The sequence below is a fragment of the Marmota marmota genome, unplaced genomic scaffold (genome assembly GCF_001458135.2).
Source record: "Marmota marmota marmota unplaced genomic scaffold, marMar, whole genome shotgun sequence".
Classification (NCBI taxonomy): Eukaryota; Metazoa; Chordata; class Mammalia; order Rodentia; family Sciuridae; genus Marmota; species Marmota marmota.
The window spans coordinates 20,383,519-20,406,845 of NW_025999842.1; the positions used below are offsets into that span (position 1 = coordinate 20,383,519).

Sequence of the window (23,327 nt, forward strand, 5' to 3'; positions counted from 1 at the left end):
ATCTACCATCTGCCTGTTGGAGAACCAAGAAAGCATGTGGTATGTTTCACTTGAGTCTAAAGGACTGAGGACAGGAAAGCCAGTGGTGTAAGTCCCAAATCCAAAGGCCTGAAAGCCAGGAGCAGTAATGTACAAGGGCAGAAGATGGATGTCTCATTTCAAGTACAAAGAGTGAGTTCACTGTTTCTTATTTTTGTTCTATTCATATCCTTAATGGATTGGATGATGCCCACCCACATCGGTAAGAGTGATCCTCTATATTCTTCTGGAAATACACTCATAGACACACCAAGAAATTATGTTGTACCAATTATATGGGCATCCTTTATCCCAATTAAGTTGATAAATAAAATTGACAGTCATAGGAACATATACAGAGTAGAAAAGCAAGATAATGTTTTTAAAATTGGGTGTTATCTCTTAGATGAATGCATGGGACTGGGAGAAGCAAGAAAGGTGTCTCAATAATTTTTCCCTTGTTCAATCCCTTGAATTTGATGATCAGTTCTCTGACTCCATTTCATTATTATGCTTCATAATTTACATATACATTGCATGTATCCCTTTAAAGGTATCAAATATTTTACACTTTTAAAACAAGGATAAAAAACATTATTTCCAGATGATAAAGATGAGATTCAAAGACTCTACCATATAGCGTATGAATAAGAAAAACAAATCTCAAAATATAAAAGAACAGGATGGTCAGTTTAGGATAGTATGTAAAACTGTTGTATAAACTGCAGGTGCTATATGCATTAAAGAAATGATATTTGTCATTATCATTCAAGAGTATGTATAAACTAGCCAAACCCTTGCTCCCTTACAAGGCCAAGGCAGAAAAAATGTAAATAGGATAAAAAGAATTTTTTAAAAAATTAGAAAAACCAGAACAAATTGACAAAGACCTGTTGGAGTTACAACTCTAACCCATGGGACAGACATTAACTGTTATTATGACAATCTGTGTAGATAGTCATTGGACAAGGGCTGGAATGATCACAACTCCTGCCAAGTGTTAGACTTAGCCTTGAGTGAAATGAGGCTTAAGATAAGGCTAAGCATATAATCTCTCACTGAATATTTACTGAATGAAGTATTACATGTGCAAGTTTTGTTGTGGCTCATCCAGTGCAGCAGAGGAAGCTTCTAGTAAGGAGTCTACCTATGCGAATTGTAAACCTTACTCTGGAAAGCTGACCAAGGAAGCAAGAATAGTTCAATGCCTTGTTCAGCTTTCCCATAAAACCTCACCCCCAGGCATCCAAAAGCAGCCTGGGAATGAAAAAATATTCTCCTTCAGCTTGAGGCCCCAGAAGAAGGAAGAATAATACAACATACCCTTTGGAGGATGACTGCTGCCTCCCTCTCTTCAAAAAGCAGGAGATGTATGAAAGTCATAGATACTTCTGTGACTAACTGGTATTGTTTTCAATTGTAGTAAAATATACATAACATAAAATTTATTATTTTAACCATCTTAAGTGTACTATTCAGTGACATTAAGTACAGTTATGTTGGGGCATATATTTGTATGTATGCCAAACATATATGCCCCATACAGTACCACTGTCTCTCTAGAATTTTTTCATCCTCTCAAACTAAAAATCTATAGCCATTGAATAATAACTCCTCATTTCAGCCCCTGGTAACCACTCTTCTACTTCTTGTCTCCATGAATTTGCCTATTCTGGATACCTCATGTAGAAAGAATCATAAAATTCATATCCTTTTGTGACCTGCACATTGTCCTCAAGTTTCTCTATTTTGCTCAGCATAATATCCTCAAGGTTCATCTATGTTGTATTATGTTTTAGAATTCCCTCCCCTTTTAAGGTTTTCCTTTTAATATTCCATTGCATGCTTATACTACATTTCACTTATCCATCAATGGTATTGAGTTGCTTCTACCTTTGGCTATTAAAATGCTTCCATGAGTATGGGTGTTTAATTATTTGTTGAGGTCCATTTTTATGGTTTGGATATAAGGTGTCTCCAAAAAGCTCATGTGTAAGACAATGCAAGAGTGTTCAGAGATGAAAAAATTAGATTATGATAACTGTGACCTAAGTAGTGGATTAATCCACGTGAATGGATTAACTGGGTAGTAACTGTAGGCAGGTAGAGTGAGGCTAGAGGAACTAAGTCACCAGGAGGTGTGCCTTTGGGATTAATATTTTGTCCTTGGCATCTCTCTGTGTGTATGTATGTTTCTGCCTCCTATCTGTCATGAGCTGAGCAGCTGTCCTCTGCCATGCCCTTCTACCATGATGTTCTGCCTTACCTCAGGGTCAGAGCAATGGAGTTGGCCTACCAGGGACTGAAACTCTGAAACTGTGAGCCAAAATAAAGTTTTCCTTCTCTAAGGTTTCTCTTACCAGGTATATTGGTCACAGAGACACAATGCTGACTAAAATATCCATACTTTCAGTTAATTTAAGACCATATTCAGAAGTGGAATGAATTCATACTATTTTCCATAGTGGCTGTATCATTTTAAACTCGCATTAGCAGAGTGGTCAGGTAGGTATTCCAATCTCCACAGCCTCTCTAACATTTGTTGTTTTCTGTTTTTGTTTTTTTTATATTAGCCATCCCAAAGGATCTGAAGATCCCTAAGAAATAATTTATAAAGTTTTTTTTTTTTAATCAGAACCATTTCACTTCTTGGATGCCATATCTCTCATGCAATTTTCAGCTCACCACCCGTTCTTGCTTTCTCATCTTGCTTAATCATCAGTTCTTCACAAAATAACACATGAGCTACTATACTACAGCCAAGCAATAGCCCAATCTACTGGGGGTTTCAAAAATGAAACCATTTCTGTGTGGGGAAGATTGATCCTCTATGAGAGAAAGATAGCAAAAAGCATGGCTTGCAACCCCACTCAAGAGAAGGGCAGCACCAGGCTCCATAAGGTTTTAAATAAAACCAGAGGAAACTAACATTCTCAAGCATAATTATTTTCAAACTGATGGTAACCATCACAACTAAATCTTTACTATTAATGATCATTGAACATAGCAAGGAAGTGGGTAAAATAAATGTTTTAATCAGCTTTTTCACTGCTATGACTAAATGGATCCAACCAAAACAATTGTAAAAAAGGAAAAGTTTATATGGGGTTCACAGTTTCAGAAGTCTTAGTCCATAGAAGACCAGCTCCATTTCTTGGGGCTTAAGATGAGGCTGAACATCATGGTAGAGGGAAGCAACACACATCATAATCAGAAAGCAGAGAAAAAGAGTCTCCATTTGCCAGATACAAATATATGCCCCAAAGCCACACCCCCAATTCCCACCTCCTCCAGCCAACAGTTAACCCCTGTTAGGGGATTAATTCACTGATTGGGGTTAAGACTACACATAATCATTTCTCCTGAAGCTTCTTGCTTTGTTTCATATGTGAGCTTTTGTCTCATAACAATGAGACAATCTGGAAATCAAAATTAAAAAATAAACTATTGATTAGAAGATGTATATAGTATATAGATGATATTCAAGATGTAATAATTTTTTGTTAAATTTTTGGTACTGGGGATTGAACACAGGGGCACTTTACCACTGAGCTTCTTCCCCACCCCCTTTTATTTTTCAGTTGTAGACAATCTTACTTAATTGCAGAGGATCTCACTAGAGTGTTGAGACTAGTCTCAAACTTGCCATCCTCCTGCCTCAGCCTCCCAAATTGCTAAGATTTTAGGTTAATGCCACCATTCCCAACAGGATGAAAGACATTCTAATGATCCATGTTTGTCAAATTGCTTGAGATTTCCTTTTTGTTTTTCCCCAAGTGAAGTAATTACAAATCCCCAAATAAATTATCAAACATGGACAAATTTCTCTTTTGCTTTTTATCTTTCAACCTACCTTCTCAGAGAAATTCCTCCTGCAAATCAGGATATTACAAAATTAGACACAATGAGTGACAAGCAGAATGCCTGCCCTCAAGTGGTTTCTGTCTTAAATAATTAAAATCATTATCATCTACAGCCACACTAATGGTTCTTCCTGGAGAAATATTTATGATGTTATCACTTAAAGTTTTAAAATGATAGCACCAGAGGAGGAGGAAAGTAGCATGCTGTCAGAAGCACTAATCAGAAACACTCCAATAAGGGATTTATGGCATTGTAGGCACCTGGCATGTGTTTATGAGATGCAACTGCTCTGTTTAAGCTTTTTGATGAATATAGAAATTAATTAGAAGGGATTTTACTGCTGGTTCAAAGTATGTTGCTCCTCATTGTGGACGTGTAATCATTGATGATTGAAAGAATTAATTTTGCAACATAGATTATTGTATCATTACACCATATGCCCCTGTAGTTTAGGCTGCATCAGATCCCAAAGAATTATCATTTATCTATGAGAACTCACCCTGTGGTAAAATGTGGGGGTGACAGTCTATCAACAATAAATGTAATGACTTCATAGTTCCATGTACTGCCAAATTTAAAGACAGTTAGGCTCTTTGTATATTTAACTGAACACTGCTAGCTTCTGATACATTATGCTTTGATATGCACACACCAAAACTTTTTTTAAAAAATGCATTTAAATATACAGAAGATATCTAAAAACACACATTTAAATTTGCATTTCACACAAAGCAATACCAAAAAGGAATGGAACTGAGAGGAAGGACTGTCACCTGTGATCATTGCATTCTATCAGCTTTACTTCAAAAGGATAAATGGTTCTTATAAAAATATCACAGGGCACTATTGGTGGCACTGAACTAGCTATGACAGTACCAAAATTGAAACTTACTAAATGCATGTCAGGAGGTAAATCTGCTGGCAGCCTCTAGTGCCTGAAAGCCGAGCGTGAGGTACTAGGTGTTTTAGCCTGAGACAAACCCAACCTTAGGTTCACCTTGAAGTCTCTGAACTGAGGAGGCTCCATCAGATATTATATTTCTTGCCTGCTCTTCTGTGATGCTGATTGACAGCCTCTCGCCTCCCGCCCTCCAGTTCTGGGCAGCCAGGAAGGCTGTTTTGTCAGCTGTGGCCTGCCTGGGCCCAGTGAGGCCAAGCCTGTCAGCCCGCTCAGAGGCTCCACGCTGCGGGAGCCCGCCCTGCCTGGCCTCACTGCTGCTCTGGCTGACACGCTGCCTCTGGGCCCAGAGAGACCTTTCCAGTCTGCAAATAACACTGGAGAATTCAGACTAATCGGTTCAGCTTCCCTGAGGCAAAGGGAAAAAAAGGTTTCTTAAAAGGAAAAGGATTAAGAGGGAAAGTGAGCAAAGGCTTGCTTGGTCTCCACTTAGGGAATCTGAAAGAGCACAATCAATTGAATAAATGGTTCACGTAATCATGGGAAAAGGAGGGTAGGAGAAGAGCTCTGGTTTTGTGGGGTTTTACTTTTGTAAGGTCATTTATAGAAGGATCTAATAGTAACACCATCTTGGAAGTTAGAAAGTGAAAAACATTTTTTGCATTCTACATTCTGTCTTGTAATTTTTTTCTTTATTCTTTTTCACAAAAGGCACAGGGCCTTTATTGCTAGTAGCTACAGTTCTTCAACCTGCGCATGCATGTGCGCATGCACGCACATAAGCACAGCTGCATCTCATTGTTTATCCATTCTGCAGTTAAAGTAGTTAGATAATAGTTTACCTTAAAAATGGGAGCTGGGAAGATACATATGATTTTAAAAAAGAAGCAACAGTAGATTTTATCATGGAAGAGCTCTATATATCCAATCTGGGAATCTATTTATACCAATCTATACCAAAACTTTGAGAAATATTAGTGATTATTCTGGAATTCTTTGTGTTTGCCTTGTTTGATATTACCTGAATTTTCCTAAAAGTTCTCTGGGCTATTTTAGCTGCAGTTCCCAAGTCCTCTTCCTTGTGAACAAAATCTACATGGAAATTAGGTATCCCAGTGCAACTGCTTGTTAATTGTAATTTAATTTGAATGTCACTTAAGAAAGCATTTTATTTGGCTGGAGAGAAACCTTCAAGGAAAAAAATACTTTCAGGTCTTGATTTGTATAACTAACCCCTTGCACGTGGTGGGTCATTAGATCTCACTAGTTTGTAATGCAATCAGAGTCAGCATTCTGCTCTTAAGGGCTGCTCGGTAATTTGCTTGTTAATATATTAGCACACAGCATTGATCAAATGGCTAATCCAATCACACGCTTGTAATCGATCCCTTATTGATTACCCAGCCCGGTGATCACTTTTGTTGGGTTCAGTCAATAGCAAATGCCAAGTAGCCTTTCACACACCTAATTAGCTTATGAAATAAACCAAACATTTTGCTTGGCCCTGAAGGTAAAGATCAATGGGAAGCTTTGGGACTGAATTCAGATGATTTTTTCATCAACTTTTCTTCTTCTCTTCTGCAGCCACTCAAGTTCACATTAACACTCTCCTGGTTTGAAGACATCTGAAAAGCAGCTGCCATGTCTGAGACAGGGAAGCAGCTGTAAGCTATAAATCACAAGGGCGAGGGACTCTGGGTTGCACATTGGCATATGGTCTGTCAGGTCAGAAAAATAGAGACATAAAAGAGCCAAAGGTCAGAGGTATGTAGAGTTTAGAAGCCTGAACTTGTGTTATATTTCATGGAAGGAAACCTTGGCATTGGTTGTTCTTTCCAAATGCTCTTTAACTTTACCTTGTGAATATGGCACTTGGTTAGATATCTACTCATCTGAATAAACGGACTCTAGCTTCTTGCTCTCCACCTTGCTACTGTTGATTTGACCATGTGCTTATATGCCATGATGTAGAAGACCAGTCTCTACAGGGAAATAGGATTAAAGAAAAACTTTCAGGTTGCATTAAAAAAAAAATCTGATCCTTCCAAAGTCATCCACAGTCTTAAACTTTAAAATGAAAACAATATTGGAGATGTTTGGGTTGATATGTATTCCCTGACTCTACTTTTATGGATCCAACCCTATCCCTCATCTTCATGACAGAGTGGGCATTATAATAGAGACATATATTCAGGAGCCTGAGTAATAACAGACCTGTTTATTGATTCAAGCAGGAAAGTGAGCAGGATGGCTTTGCTGGAAACTACTGACAGCTACACAGTTGATTTCCCAGAGCTATATATGGTAATGACTCCCAGTGATGGGAAGTTCCAAGTTCAAAAACATAACACCAGGCTGGTGGAGTGTGACCAAGTATCTACTGGCAAAGAGAAGAGTAAAACTGGAGCATGATCCTAAAATCAATCCCAGGATATTCTTGTCTGAATTGTCATTTCTATAGACAGAATTCACCAAATGTCTTTCAATTTAAAAAAGAAAAAACAAATTTTCAGCAGCCATATTTAGCTTATATACTTATGAAAAATTTTTCCTGAGAATTTGGAACACTAGATGTATGACCCAAAAGCAACCCATCCATTAATCAATCAGGCAAAAGAATAAGCAAACCTAAGCACCTAGCAGGCCAGACTAAACATTCTTTTTTGTCAATGAATATGGACACAAATAACCTTGATTAAGAATTACCTAGGTAATTTTACCAAAAGTTCATCTTGTCTTGGAGATAATATTCATCATAAAAGTCAAAGTGATTATTTAAGTTTACCTGTTTTTAAAGAACTTATTTTAAAAGGTTCCTCCTTCACACACGTTTTGCTAGTTTGATTTAGGCTGCTTGGTTTTTTTGGTCATTTCCATGTGAAACAACAAAATTGTTTTTCAAAATCAATGGTATGTATTATCATCTCCACATTTAAAAGTTTTTATGCTATTTATTTTATTTTATAGACCCAATTTATTTGTTTGTAAATTAAGCTGAGATACAGAGAAAAGGTAAACTTACTTGTAGCGGCATGACTTAACAGAATTGAGATAAACACAGATTTCTACTTCTGGGAGAGATCATAGGCTCAAGCCCACCCAACCCCCAACCCCCAGTGGATGGTGAAACATGATCTGAAGCAAAATTAAACTGAGTGAGTTAGCTGGTGGGGTTCCTGCTCTCCTTTTTCTGATCTCTTTTCCCCTTACAGTTTCTCATCTCCAGAACTTCACTATTCTCTGCAAAGAACCAGGTGAACAGATAGTATTGCTTAAGTTTTCAGTCTTTACTTATGGAAACAAACAAACAAACAACTCCTGTGTTAACACAAGAATGTTTGGAGGTGTAATTGGATTGTGAGAACTGTAACTCCATGCTCGTTTGAATGGACCAACTAGGTGGTGACTGTAGACAGGTGGGATATGGCTGGAGGAGGTATGTCACTGAGGGAATGCCCTGGGAGGGTTTATCTTCCCTGTGGCCCCTTCCCCCTTCACTCTCTCTATTCTGGCTACCATGAAGGGAGAAGTACTCCTCTACCATGATCTTGCCCCATTATATGCTGTCTCACCTCGGGCCCAGACAATGGACTCAGCCAAAACTGGACTTACCTCTGAACCGTAAGACAAAATAAACTTTCCTCCTCTAAATTGTTCTTGTCTGGTATTTTGGTCACAGTGACAGCAAGGCTAACATAATTGGCTATGGCCTTTGGTTATTTAACTTTTCTTTGCTTTAGTTTTAGTGTCTGTAAAAGAGGGATACTTATAGAATCTACCTCATAAGGTTTTTGTAAGAATGAAATGAGTCAATACTTGTAAAACACCTTCATGTGGAGCCTGGCACATGGTAAATACACAAGGGTTGCTGGTTATCCTGGAAATATACTTTCCCTAAAAGTGGCCTCGTTTGATACTTCCTCAAACTACCTCAGGGATCCCTCAATGTAGGTCTTCTTTATCTACTCCCATCAGCATGATTTCAAATTATCTTACAGTTTACTTCAGAAACTCTACCTTAAACAATAGGTCACAGAAGAAAGAAATCTAATGAATACTTTTGCAGGTAAGGAAAGATGACAGATGAAAATTCATCTGTAAGGTAAATATACTCAACTAACATAGAGATAATTATGGAATTAGACAAAGTAATAATTAGAAAAATGCACAAAATACACATAAACAAACTGGGAATGGAGCACACCTGTAATCCCAGAAACTCAGCAGGCTAAGGAAGGAGGATCATAAGTTCAAGGCCAGCCTCAACAACTTGGTGAGACCTTGTCTCAAAATTTAAAAAGTACTAGGGATGTAGCTCAGTGGTAAAACACCTCTGGGTTCAATCCCTTTTAGTGTTATTTATATTGAAAAAGAAATTTCTGAGAGGCAATAGGAAATTTACAGTGAAGATTTCAGATATTCTATACTTCAAATTTAGCAGTGATGGTTTCAAGTATTCTATTCTCCGACTCAAATGTGAACCATCATCAGGACTCAAATTTGACATCAATGGACTGAGGAGTTGGTGTGAGAGAGATGCTGAGTAAAATTGATGGACTAGAGAGTGTCCTCTGTCTTAATGCTGCATCTCCATGAAAGATGGCCAACTCCTGGAGATACTGTTGGGAATGAAGAGAAAGTAAGAGAAAATAATGGATTTTCACTCCTCCAAAAATAGTCTTATGAAGGAAATTACTGGACTTTGAACCAAAGTGTGGCAATCAGATAGAAAAGACAGCCCATCAACTTGCCACTCAGGCATTATTTGTCAAAGAACTCAGGGATGATTTTGTGCCTAAGTTCTTCTACACTGATCTCATAATGTACATAAGAAAATAGAGATACAGTAATAGGCTGCCGAGAACTGGCTGTGGTTCAGATAGGGTTTGAGTTGAGTGTGTTCCCCAAGGGTTCAAGTGCTATTGCCATGGCAATGCCTTCTACCATGAAGTCATCACTAGAGCTGAGCCAATGTTGGTGTCATTCTTTTGAACCTCCAAAACTGTGAATCAAACAAGCCTTTTTACTTTATAAGTACCCGAATTCAGGTATTTTATTATAGTCACAAAAATGAATTAATTTAGCACTTTAAATTGCTGTGACTCAAGGAAATAAATTATATAATATCCATATGTAGAGATCTGTATAAATATGACAGAACTCTACTTTGGAGAGTACAGCTGTACCAAACTTGAAAGAAGTTTCTGGAGGTTTTTCCCTTCTGCTGGAAGCCTATGATTTGGTCATTTCAAGGTTTTATTGTTCCAATTTTTCATCCTCTACCTTGATTAATTCAAGCTATGAGAAGAAGAAGAAGAAGAAGAAGAAGAAGAAGAAGAAGAAGAAGAAGAAGAAGAAGAAGAAGAAGAAGAAGCCACCTACTGTTTTTTACAGCTATAATGTTTAATCATCTAGCACCAGCCCTATGTAAATTTATAAGTGTTTTTCAACTTGTAAAATTATTACAGTCTTCCTAATATAGAAAAATTGTTGATTCTCTGGCAAATTCCACATTATTTCCCTCATATATAGATAGCATTACTGTAGGCCATAGGCTTCTGGAGAGTTCAAATGAAGATTTATGCGTAAAAATTTCAACCAAATTTAGTGAACCTATCAGAGCAAGCAGGATTGTAACAATCTGTTTTTTCTGATCTGTAGAATCAAATATGTTTTGGATCCTCAGCTTTTCTTCCAAACAGAAAATAAGTACACAGGATTTTTGCTGATTGAAATTAGATTAAAAACATAACAACTGAAATTTTTGTATTAATTTCATTACAAATTTAGGTAATCCGGTAAGTGCATTAAAAATATCATTAAGCTTGTATTTTTAAAACATCAACTTACATTTGGAATTTCAATAGCAAATTATCTTTTATATAAATATTCCCTATAAAAATGACAATTTGTAAAGGCAAGGTAAATATACTCAACTAACTTAGAGATAATTATGGGCCTAGACAAAGTAATAATTAGAAAAATGCACAAAATATACGTAAACAAACTGGGCATGGAGCACACCTGTAATCCCAGAAACTCAGCAGGCTAAGGAAGGAGGATCATAAGTTCAAGGCCAGCCTCAATAACTTGGTGGGACCCTGTCTCAAAATTTTAAAAGTACTAGGGATATAGCTCAGTGGTAAAACACCCCTGGGTTCAATCCCCAGTACAAAAGAAAGAAAATAAACATAGACAACAGTTGTCAAATAACTCTAATCATTTAAAAGAATTAAAAATTCAAGTCTGTCTTTGCCATAATATAAGTGAAAATTAAATTATGAAATATATATGTATATTAACAATAAAAAATGCTTTAATATCTAATTTGAGTTTTTTAAGAAGGTAATCTGTTTTAATTTTATATTTTAGTGAGTTAGCTTTGGAGGTTAAAAGATACAAGAGGATTTTAATTTCTTAATTAAATGATGAAATTAGCATTACAATGTTTTCAAAATTAAGTGTAAAACATATTTATTCATTTTAGTGAAACCAAAGTTGTAAGCAATCTACCATTGTACATTTAATAAGATTAAAGTGAACACTTTTAAAGCAATAAAAATTGGCTTTTAAGTGGGCAAACATAAACTTGATGTTTATATGAACCAACTCTTTGATCAAACTGTAGGCTTCTTCCACTCAATGAAATTCAAATACACTTCCTAAATGAGTTCATTGCAATGAATGAGTCATGGATTGTAACTTTGTTTTAATGCTCTATTTAAATGTAATAGGTTAACAAGGAGCTAATCAGCAAATTCTAGGTTCCTGCTGTGATACTATATTCCAAATATACTTTCAATTTTCAAGAAAGAAATCTTAAAAATTGTGAAAGCAGGCTGAAAACATCTATAGTATTTGCTTTTAGAGAGCACTTATTTTAACTAAAAAGAAAGTTTCACACAACATCAGATTTAACCAGACTGAAAGTTCATAAAAGTGACACATGATCTGGTGTCACTCTCTGGGAAAGTGATTTGGCAGTGAGGTCAGAGTATTTAGTGTGGAGACCTTGGAAGGTGACCTTTGTACATTGACCTTCTATGATGGGGAGGATGGCCAGAGAGGGTCCTGATAGCTGACAAATAAGCCATTTCCTAGTTTTCTTTGCAATGCCCAGGTAGAGGAAGGAGGGGGTGTGAAGATGGAGGGAGAAACAAGCAGGCATCTAATGAGATACACACCCTCCCCTCTGTCATTAGCTGCCTCTCTGTGGAGAGCCATTTAGGTATCAATGCAGATTATTAAGGAGAGAGAGAGGGAGAGAGAGAGAGAGAGAGAGAGAGAGAGAGAGAGAGAGTTAGTTTCTAGAGATCAAACCCAAGGCCTCAATCATGCTAAAGAAGCTCTACCACTGAGATACATCGCTAGCCCCGCTAGCCCCGAGGATTGTTTAAAAATTCAAAAATAGGAATGTGAAATTCTGATTCTTCAGTCAGTGACCTTGTTTGCCTTCTGTTTATATACATCCATCACAACTAAGTTGTTTCCTTCTCTATAAAATATTTCGTTTGCTAAATTACATAAAACATTTTATGTGCACTAATCCACAGCTAGCCTGCTGCAGAAGTTTTTTCCTGTACTACAAATGAAAGAAGCAAATGTTAAAGAAAATAATTTATGTGGCAACTATCTAAAGGAAAGTCATTGCCAAAGAATGTGTTCAGGCCAGCAAACACTAAGAGTTTAAGAAATATGAATGATAACTAACACTCCACATTCAAGGGTGCCAGACATTGTGCTGAGACATTAGCATGAATTAACTCATTGACTCCTCCCCAAATCTCTTAGAGATAGTTATTATTTTACAAATGATGACACTGAGGTTTAAACAAGATAAGGGAAATTGCCCCAGATCAAATGGCATCTAAGGAAACCAGAACATAAACTCAAACAAGAAGAGACCCAGAGACACAGACCATAAATTTGTAGAGCTCTCTCTAGGAACTTCATTGAGAAAATAATAAACCCAGGGCTTCTCAGGCATCAACTCTTACATTACATTCTATATGCTATGTTTGCAAATCATTTTTTGAAAAACAATTGTAACAAGACTGAAGCAAAAGGACCTTCACATTAAATCTGAATTTACCAATAATTGATTTGATCAAGAAATCCTCTTCCTCACACACTGCTGCTCAACAAGACTTTGCTACTTTTGAACCCAGTAGAACAGTCACAAATCACAGTAGAACTCAATAGAGTCAACACGAATTGGGAAGAATGATTTATGTAATTGGAATACTTTTAAGGTTATTAGTGAAAAGTTTAAACACATGGAATATAATTACCTTAGCTAAAATTCAGTTGCCACATAGCATGCCCCCACATAAAATAGGACAAAATGCTTGGTAAAGACTGTGCTGGTAACTATGAGTGGAAGAAACACTGGCATCCTTCACAAGGGGCCAGGAAATCAGTTCCAAGCCAGTTTCACTTGCCCCAGTCCCTTATGATACTTTCTGTTACATAGAAGGCATCATTTTTGAAATCAGATGCACCAATGCACAAATGAATTCAGGGCACAAAACAATTCGTCCTTTCTGAGACACAAGATCAAAGATGGATATAAATGTGGGGGATGGGAACTAGAGAAGGATTACACTGTTACAGTTTTTCATATTTTAAATAAAACGTCTACATCTCTAACCATAGCTATTTCCAGTTTGTGAAAGATAAGATGCTGGAAAGTTGATTCTCACTCGGTATAACAAGATGCAGCCACAATGAAAGCAGGGTGCTTGCAGGCAACAAGGTGGAACTTGTCTGGGAGAGGGGAGTTCAGTTCAGATATCCCTCTCCGAGCATTGCCTTGACTCCAGCAAGTCCCTCTTGGGACCATCAGCATGGTTTGGCTAACAGGACAAATTTCATGCTGGCTTGCACCTAATACCTCTCTGTTTCAATTGCATTTTTATTTACAAAGTGACTTGTGTAAAATGTTTAGAATAAAATTTCAGAGATTTTTTTTTTTGGTGGGGGGACAGCTAGAGGGTTGAGGGTTTAGCTACATATTGTCAGAGGAACATAAAGCCAAACACACAAGATAAAGCCCCATTCTGAGTAATCTCAGGAGAAAAGAAGCCCTTTTGGAAATGTATGTTCCTCACAGAGCTGCTTGCAGTACTGTAGATTTGGATTTACAGTACACATTGAAACTAGGCAAACCTAAGTTGGCATCACATTTTTTTGTTAGTAGTTGTATAACCTTGGAGGAGTCACTTTATTTACTTCTTCATTTCCCCACCTTACAGGGGGTATAATAAAAGTGCTTACCTCATAAGAGATAATTCGGTGAGACAAATTACTGAAGGCACTTTTTGCAGGTCCTACAATGTACTAAGTGTTCAATAAATGCCAAGGTTGGTAAGCCTTTTATGAGATTTCCAATTTAGTTGAACATCACCAAGATTCCAAAAGTTTCTTCCCATCCAGCTCCTATTTTTTTTCTCTCGCACCTACTCCTGCTCTACTTTTTCTCACCATATTTGGAATTTGATAATACTAATTCCAAAAACACTTCACAAAAAGATGCACAAGTGATTCTGAGAGACTAAAATGATAATACCATCAGAACTGGCACATTCCCTGAGAAAATGCAGACTAAAAGACAAGAGATTTGTGGGAAACTAACAATGGAATTTTAATTCTTAACAGATAAAGACATTCTAAATGCTCTCCTAAAACCTGTTCAAAGTGAATTGAGAAAAAAAAAAAGAGAGACATTAAAACAAACTTAAGAAAGTTAAGGGAATGAACACAATATGCCCTTCTTCACAGAATATATTTTTCACTTGGGAATATTTAAAATTATCCCATGAAAATATTTTTAGATATTACATTATATTGTTGCTTACTAATTTGCAAAATAAAAGGGAGATGGGATGGAAATAGAATTTTCTATTGAGTGAAAATGAATACAAATTAAAATGTTATGTTCTTAGGTGAGGAAATGTGCTTGACTTCAAAAAGAAGTGGGATTCACTCGCCTACCCACATTCAGTTAATGAAATGTAACATGCCCCTGACACACTGCTTTCTGCCAATGCTTTATGCCAGAGTCTATGAAAAGCCAAGCATTAATAGCAGAAAAAAAAATCACCTTCTGTTTGACCAAATAAACATGACACAAACACTGAACTCTGTGTGGGGTCATTAGGTTTTACTTCATACTATTTCTAGAATTGAAAAATCACAAATCCCTCTCCAGCTTAGTTCTTTTATGCAACAAAAGCATTACCCAGACCAGCCAAAATGTATTCTTCAGGATGCTGACATCTCCAGAATGTCAAACAGGTTCAGTAGACACCAGATACAGATTCTCTCTTTCATGTGGAAAGGTTAACTAAGAGAAGACTTCATGTGAGAAAACAGCCCCCATAATTCACTGTTATTTTAATTTAATCTGAATGTGATTCAATTTACATATAGACTGGAATGCAGTGTCAAGGGAAAATAAACTATTTTGAAGAAATTAACATTTTGGTGGGGGATAAAAATGACCCTTTTAAAAAGTGATGAACATTGTAAAGCTATATGTGCATTTGAGAAAAGGCAGTGTAACTATGATATAAGATTAGCATTATTTTTAAAATGAATCATCCATAAAAACATTATAAGCATATTCTCTGACTTTAAAAACATTGGTTTTACTGCCTTCTGAAACTTTGAAAGAGTTATGGTCTTTAATATGCTATAGCTTTTAACCAGACAAGCATATTTTTCTGGAAGATATTTCTTCAGTAGAATATAAATTAACCACAGGCATGATAAAATGGCCAGAGCTGGCAGGAATGGGAGAGAGCTGGATGATATTAAGAAATTAAATGAAGAAAATATGGTGAACCTTTATCAATAAATATTTAACCATAGAGTTATTTTTATGGTATTCTTAAAAGGAGAATATGAGTGATGAGTAATATTTGTATATCTGTTTCCTATTAATTTTAATTGTTTATACTTAATCTGATAATTAATATAACACTATGGTTTTTCTGCACCTCTTTTTAAAATGACTATAGTCACTTTGCTGAAAAGTTTAATCAAACCCCAATTCTCCAGTCCCATTGAGAGTCATATAATAACTGTATTTAATTTAAATTTTATCACAACTTCTACTGATTAACCTAAAAGCTTAAGTGCAGAGAAGCACTATAGTTAGAATTCAGAGCACAAATCTATGGGAAAAACTGTTTGTTTATTCTGTCTTTTGCTTTTCCCCCCTAAACTCTGAAGTCAGCTTCATTCACAGATGAATTTGTCATCCACTTTCACAAATTATACCCACAAAGTACTTTGCCAATGTTTCCCCTGGGATTTTTGCACCTGAAATCCCATCTGTAAAGCTGTATATTTATATTTTTTCAGATGAGTTTACTGTTTGTAAAAGTCCTATGGAATATTCTAAAAAGCAAAACTAAAACTGGGTTTAATAAGTTTATACAATCCAGGGTCAGTATAAAAATCAGTTATAATTCTCTATGTTAGCAATGAAGAGTTGGAAATTGAAAAAAAAATTATAATAGTGACAGAAAATATTAACCACAAAGGATATAATTTTTAAATATGTGCAAAATCTACACCCTAAAAAAAACCTACAAGACATTTTCTGAAAGAAACTAGAGAACAATTAAATAAATAGAGAAATATACTGAGATTCATATTGGAAGCTCAAGGTTGGCATAGAGATTCATTGCATTCCCAGTCAAAATCCTTATGAGTTTCTGCCAAAAAATTGACAAACTGATTATGTAATTTATACTGAAATCCAAAGGACCTAGAGTAACTTTTGGGTAGGCTGACAAGATTGGAGAACTGCCACTATCTAAATTCAAGAATTCCTACAGTAAGCAAAGTGATATAATATTGAAATAAGGATAAGCATGAGAATCAATGGGACAGTATAGAGGATCCAGAAATAAATCTAGACCAATATGGCAAATAGTTAATAAATAAAAATGTTAAGGTAGATAGATAAAAGATAACATTTCAACAATGGTGCTGGAATAATTTGGTATCTACATGCAAAAGTAAATATAAATCACTTCACAAATGAAAATATTTCAAAGTGTACTAGCAAAATAATAAAACTTCTCAAAGGAAGAATGGAACAAAATGTTTGTGACTTTGAATTAGATAAAGATGTCTGAGGATGCAAAAAGCATAAATCAAAAAAGAAATAAAGTAATAAATTGGGTTTCATAGATTCCAAACTTTTCTATTTAAAAGCCTTGTTAAGATAATAAAAAGGCAAGCCACAACCAGAAGAAGATATTTTTAAATCATCTAGCTGATAAAGTATTTCTATTCAGAATATATGAAATGTTTTTAATTTAACAAAAAGATAGCAAACAGTCAGATCTTTTAGTGGTCAAAAGCTTTGAGCACAAAGAAGAGATGTAGGAAGAAGATGTAGATAACAAATATGTGAGACGATGTTCAACGCCATTGGTCAGTAGAATGAGATATCACTATGCACTTAACAGAATGGCTAAAGTTTAAAAGTAAGACAAGCATGTATAAATATGTAACAATGATCCCACTACTGTGTATGATTGTAATGTATCAATAAAAGTTAGTTTAAAACTTTTTTAAAAAATAAATAAAAAAATAAGTCAGACAATGTTAAAAAATAAAAATAACATTTAAAAAACAAAGATGCAGAGCAACTGGAACTCTTGTACACTGTTAGTGGGAATGGAAAACGGTCTGATAACTCTGGAAAATTTAGGCATTTCTTCAAAAGCTAAACCCACTATGTGGTCCAACCATTTTATTCTTAGGAATTTATATAAGAGAAATTAAAACATACACAGATTATACTCAAATTCTCAAAACAACTGCCATATATATATATATATATATATATATATATATATATATATACACATACACACACACACATACTTAAAACAACGCAAAACTAAAAACAAATCAATGTCTAACAGTGAGTAAATGTGATAAACAAATTGTGATATATCCATATAGTGGGCTAATATTAAAGAATCAAAAGGACTAGACATGCAAAAATTTGGATAAGTCCCATTAATATTATGATCAGTACAATAAATGAGACACAGAAGACTTAAGCTATATGATTCCGTTTATATGCAATTCTGGCAAAACCAAACTCTGGTGCCCTTTACAAAAAAGGAAAGCAAACACTATGCAACTCCTAGAAGAAAACATAGGGTCAACACTTGAGCTTTTAGTCACCGGCAATGACTTTCTCAATAGGACCCCGAAAGCTCAGGAAATAATGTCAAGAGTTAATGAATGGGAGGGCATCAAATTAAAAAGCTTCTGCACAGCAAAGGAAACAATTAGGAATGCAAAGACAGAACCTACAGAATGGAAGAAAACCTTTGCTAGCTCCTCTTCTTACAGAGGATTAATATATAGAAAATATAAGAAGTTCAAAAAAATTTACAACAAAAAATCACATAACTCAATTATTAAATGGGAAAATGAATTAAACAGACATTCCTCAAAAATAGAAATACAAAAAATGGCCAATAAATACATGAAAAAATGTTCAACATCATCAGCAACTAGGGAAATGCAAATTAAAACTATACTGAGATTTTATCTCACATCAGTCAGAACAGAACTCATCAGGAATACAAATAATAGTAAATGCTGGACAGGATGTGAAAAAAGGAATCACTTTTACACTACTGGTGAGACTGTAAATTAACACAACCACTATGGAAATCGGTATGGAGGGGGTAGGGTTGTAGCTGAGCAGCAGAGTGCTCACCTAGCACATGCAAGGCCCTGAGTTCAATCCTTAGCACCACATAAAAATAAATAAACAAAATAAAGGTATTGTGTCCAACTACAACTAAAAAATAAATATTAAAAAAAGAAATTACTATTGGGCTGGGGATGTGGCTCAAGTGGTAGTGCGCTTGCCTGGCATGCATGTGGCCCGGGGTTCGATCCTCAGCACCACATATAAAGATGTTGTGTCCGCCAATAACTATAAATAAATAAATAAATAAATATTAAAAAAATTCTCTCTCTCTCTCTCTCTCAAAAAAAAAAAAAGAAAGAAAGAAAGAAAGAAATTATTAGAGAGGTGCCTCAAAAGATCAGGCATGAAAGCACCCTATAAAACAGCTATACCTTTCCTTAGTATTTATCCTGAAGAATCAAAGTCATCTTACTACAATGATACATGCATACTCATGTTTATAAAAGTAAATTCACAGTAGCCACGCTTTGGAACCAACCTAGGTGCCCTTCAACAGATAAATAAATAAAGAAAATGGAATATTACTCAGCTATAAAGAAGGATGGGATTATGGCATTTGCTGGTAAATGGATGGAACTGTAGAATATTATGCTAAGTGGAATAAATAAGTCAGTCCCCCAAAAATCAAAGTTAGAATGTTCTCTCTGATATGTGAATGCTAACCCATAACAAGGGAGGGTAGGGAAGGGAAACATAGAAGTTCATTGGATTAGACAAAGGGGAATGAAAGGAAGAGAAGCAGGTGGGAATCCAAAGATAGTAGAGTAAAATCAGACATAATTTTCTGTGCTCACATATGAATACATGACCAGTGTGACTCCACATCATGTTCAACCACAAGAATGGGATCAAAATTGTAATGAGTTGCACCCCATGTATGTATAATATGTCAAAATAGAGCCTATTGTCACACATATATTGTCACATATATTAAAAAATGAAATTATGTCATTTACAGGAAAATGGATGGAACTAGAGGCCATCATGTTAAGCCAAATAAGTCAAACTCAGAAGGTCTAGGGTTGTATGTTTTCTCTCAAAAGCATAAGTTAGAGATAAAAAAGGAAAAGAAATGTGGAGATGGATCTCCTAAAAATCAAAGGGAGATTAGTAGCAGTAAGGAGTGGGGGAGTGCTGAGGTGTGATATTGGCCAAACTATATTGTTATATTGTGTGCATGTAAAAATATGTAACAATAAATCCATTATGTACAGCTACAAAGCACCAATTAAAACTGTGTGTGGTGGGGGGGAGGGGAAGCAAGCACACAATTACAACAGTGCCAATTAATATCTTTTTCTCTTTTGAAGTTATTCATGAGGAACTAGAACAGATGATCCCTGAAATTTCAGTGCTTTAGCACAAAAAGATTCATTTCTTCTTTGCACAAATTCCAATGCAATTTAACAATAGTTTTTTTCTACCCTGCAACTCAGAAATGCATCTTTCATCTTGAATGTTGCCATTGCAAGATGTGGTTTCCAAGAGTTCTGGAACAGGAAAGCAACAAAGGAAGTAGGCCAGCTCTTGACTGCTGTGGCCCAAATATCATACATCAATCACTTTCATTCATGTTCCATCAGTCAGCCCTAGTCACCTGGCCCTAACTGAACACCAAGGAAGGTTGGGAATGGAGGGGAAAAAATGCAATGGGTAAGCACTCAATATGCCACATACCTTTTATTGGTTTCAGATATGGCTAAAGGGTGAAGGAAGTTTGAAACCTGAGGCAAGAAATGAGTGCTCTATACTACTCAACAGGAAGGGAGGGAGGGTGGATAACAGTGCACTAAAGACAAACTATTTCAAATTTTTTCTTAGGTGGCCCCATATACATGGTGGACCTCTTCTTGGGTCAGATATTGACCATCTCTTTGCTAAGTTTCCTCATCTGCAATATAGTAACAACTCATCATTCTACTAACATATTTGAGCAAAGATAATAATAGTACCACAGCAATAAGATTGTCCTAAACCTCACCATAGAATGATATAAGCAGTCTGAAAATTCTGTCATATCAAATTTGGTATCATCTTTGTAAGATTAAGGAGTTGATAAGGATAAGCATGCTGTTGAGGAGAGAACTTAATTACCATTGTGTCATAGTAAAATTTGTGTTATCACAGGATACATTACCATGAAGATTCTCTGTATGTAAATGAAATTATTATTATAATTAATTTATGAGAAAAAAGCTACTCTATGGAAGAACATTTTCTAATGTTATATCTTTGGATATACATAGGACAAACTATGGGTTGTGTCATAATACATTATCTTCATGTAATTCAAGTAATTAACTTTCATTTATCTTAGTGTTTCAATTCAAAAAGAAACATTGAGTGCTAGCTTCTGAAGCACATATGCTAAAATTGAAATAATACAGAGGAGGTTAGCCTGGCCCCTGTGCAAAAATGACACACAAATTCATGAAGCTTTCCATATTTTTGTGGTATTATGTGCATGTTTGAATATGTAACAATGAATCCCACCATTATGTATGACTATAGTGCACCAATTAAAAATATGGATAAAACCAAAAATAAATATTTATTATGCACTTACTAAAGACCAAGCACCTTGCTAAAATGCTCATTTGTTATCTCATTTAGGCTTAACAACCCTTTCAATTATACATCTCTTTCTTGCCCTGAACTTTTTTAAAACTGACATAAGTAAGGCTCAAAGAAACTACTTGCCAGTGGCTGAGAAATAAGAGATAAGATTTAAAACAAGGTCTTTTTTGACTTCTGCACTACTTCTGGAACACCTGTAACCTCAGCTGAATAACACAAAGGTCTTTTTCCTTTAGTAAACTCTTTTGACTTTATTATTGTGCTCTCGATTTTTACTAGACATATCCATATCTGTTATTGGGGCAGGTATTCAGAGTAATGTACATTCTTCATAAAAGTGATTAATTTATGCCCATTTTCCAGAGGAAGAAAGAAAGACTTGAAGAATTCAAACATATTTTTCTTTCACTACCAAGATTTGAACCCAATCTGTATGATGATTCAACTCCATTTCATGGTACCTAGAGATTTTCTATTTGTAGAAGAAGAGAAAGTCTGTGAATGTTCCAATTACCATTAAATATGTGATAGAATTATCTCTGGAATAAGTTAGATTTTATAATAACACAATTAACTAAAATGACTAGCAGTCTCATGCAGAAAACTCCATGACATTCAAACCCCACAAAATGTGTTGGAATAAGATACAAATAAAACACTATAAACCAGAGGAAAGTTATTCTTAATCAGTTATTAAAATATTCACATAATTATTATCACAAAAGTATATTAATAGATGAATGTTAGCAGAATATTTTATTAGAATTCATCAAATGTTCCTAAAACATGTAAGGTTGTAAGTGTTTTTACGAAAGAATATCAGCCAGAGAGGAGGTCATCCACTACCAATTGACTTCTCTTCTTGTCAGTCTGACCTGACCTCAGCTATAATTTCTGATGAAGGAGTCAGAATCACACCTAGTCATTTAGATACTTGGCAATCCTGCCCAGTCGCTAAGGAAAATCAAAGCAGTAGGACAGACATTGGGAGGAATGCCTCAGAGAAATTCAATGAAGGGGCTTATTAGAGGTGCCCAAGGAGGCAGTGCCAGAATTTCCATGCAGCAGGACTTAGGGGCAAATGGGATCCTGATCTGTTTTGTTGGAGTTTGCCTACACTTCACATTTGATTTGGAAAGGGTCAACTGTGCACATCAGAGGAAGAGTAGAACGGGGGGTCAAGACTTGGGGAGATAATAAAAGGAGCAGGGTGAGTTTTCCAACAAGGGAATGATTCTCTTGAACCTGAGACCAGAGATCTCTGCCCCCATCAGGTTTTGTGACACCCCAGAATGGCAGCAAATGAATCCATGCCCTCTGTGAACATCCATTGGAGCTGTGGAAAACTTGTGCCTGAGAACCATAAGCAGCACAGCAGAAATTGAAGAACTAACCATGAAGAACAGACACAATCAAGGATAACTCAGCAGATGCCGTTGTGGCGTCTGGATCCACAACAGATTCGTATCCTTGCCCTTCTCTTCCCCCTCATCTGGGTACTATCACACTACCTGGAACCTAAAAACACTCTGGAAGAAAGAGGGATTTTGCCTGAATTGATAGAAAGGTTTTGCCATGCACATGAGGATCATCACAGACACTTTTAAAATATGAGTTAAAAAAAATGATTCCAGTTTTTATGCATATATGAGGTTGCAGGATAATTTTTGCTTCTCGACACCTGTGTTATCCTGACAGCGTGTCAGCTGATAACAAGTTGGTGTGCCTGGGTTCTGCCCACTATAATTGCATTTCTGATTTTGTGCCCAGCCAGACTGCGGCATTTGGCGGCTCCTACGGGGAACGTCTAAAGCTTGGAGGTAAGTGAAATTGCTCACCCCTGAGGAAGATCGAAAGAATGGGTGACCAGTTCAAAAAACAATGTGTTATTGTTTTGATTTATCTTGTTTTTGTTTCAAGCTGCCTATCCCTAGAAATTTCTCAGGCAAATTGGAAAAAATGGTTGACTAAAGGTTTGAAGTTTGTCGGCCCTGAGGAAGAGAAAATTGATACAATGATTTTTTATTCCGTTTTTGTTTCATTCAGTTTCGGTTTTGTTTTGTGTTATCTTATTGGGTTGCGTTATCTTTATAGTAGATTAGAAATTAGTAAAAAACAAACCGAAAAGATGTTAAGTAAATTGTTAGAGGTTCAGACCATGGAGAAAGACATTTTAGATCAAGCAAAAGAGAAGGTCTCTCGAGCTAGTCAGAC

At 35.9% G+C, this 23,327-nt stretch overlaps 1 non-coding gene and 1 pseudogene across 1 annotated transcript; one reads left to right on the top strand and one right to left on the bottom strand.

Annotated features, from left to right (window-relative positions):
* Positions 1 to 4,847: 4,847 nt before the first annotated feature.
* The window catches only part of LOC107151776, a 79,663-nt pseudogene continuing 61,183 nt past the window's right edge, over positions 4,848 to 23,327 (bottom strand).
* LOC125616013 lies at positions 20,880 to 20,986 on the top strand. Its single transcript, XR_007346611.1, has one exon. It is a non-coding gene; the product is annotated as a U6 spliceosomal RNA (small nuclear RNA).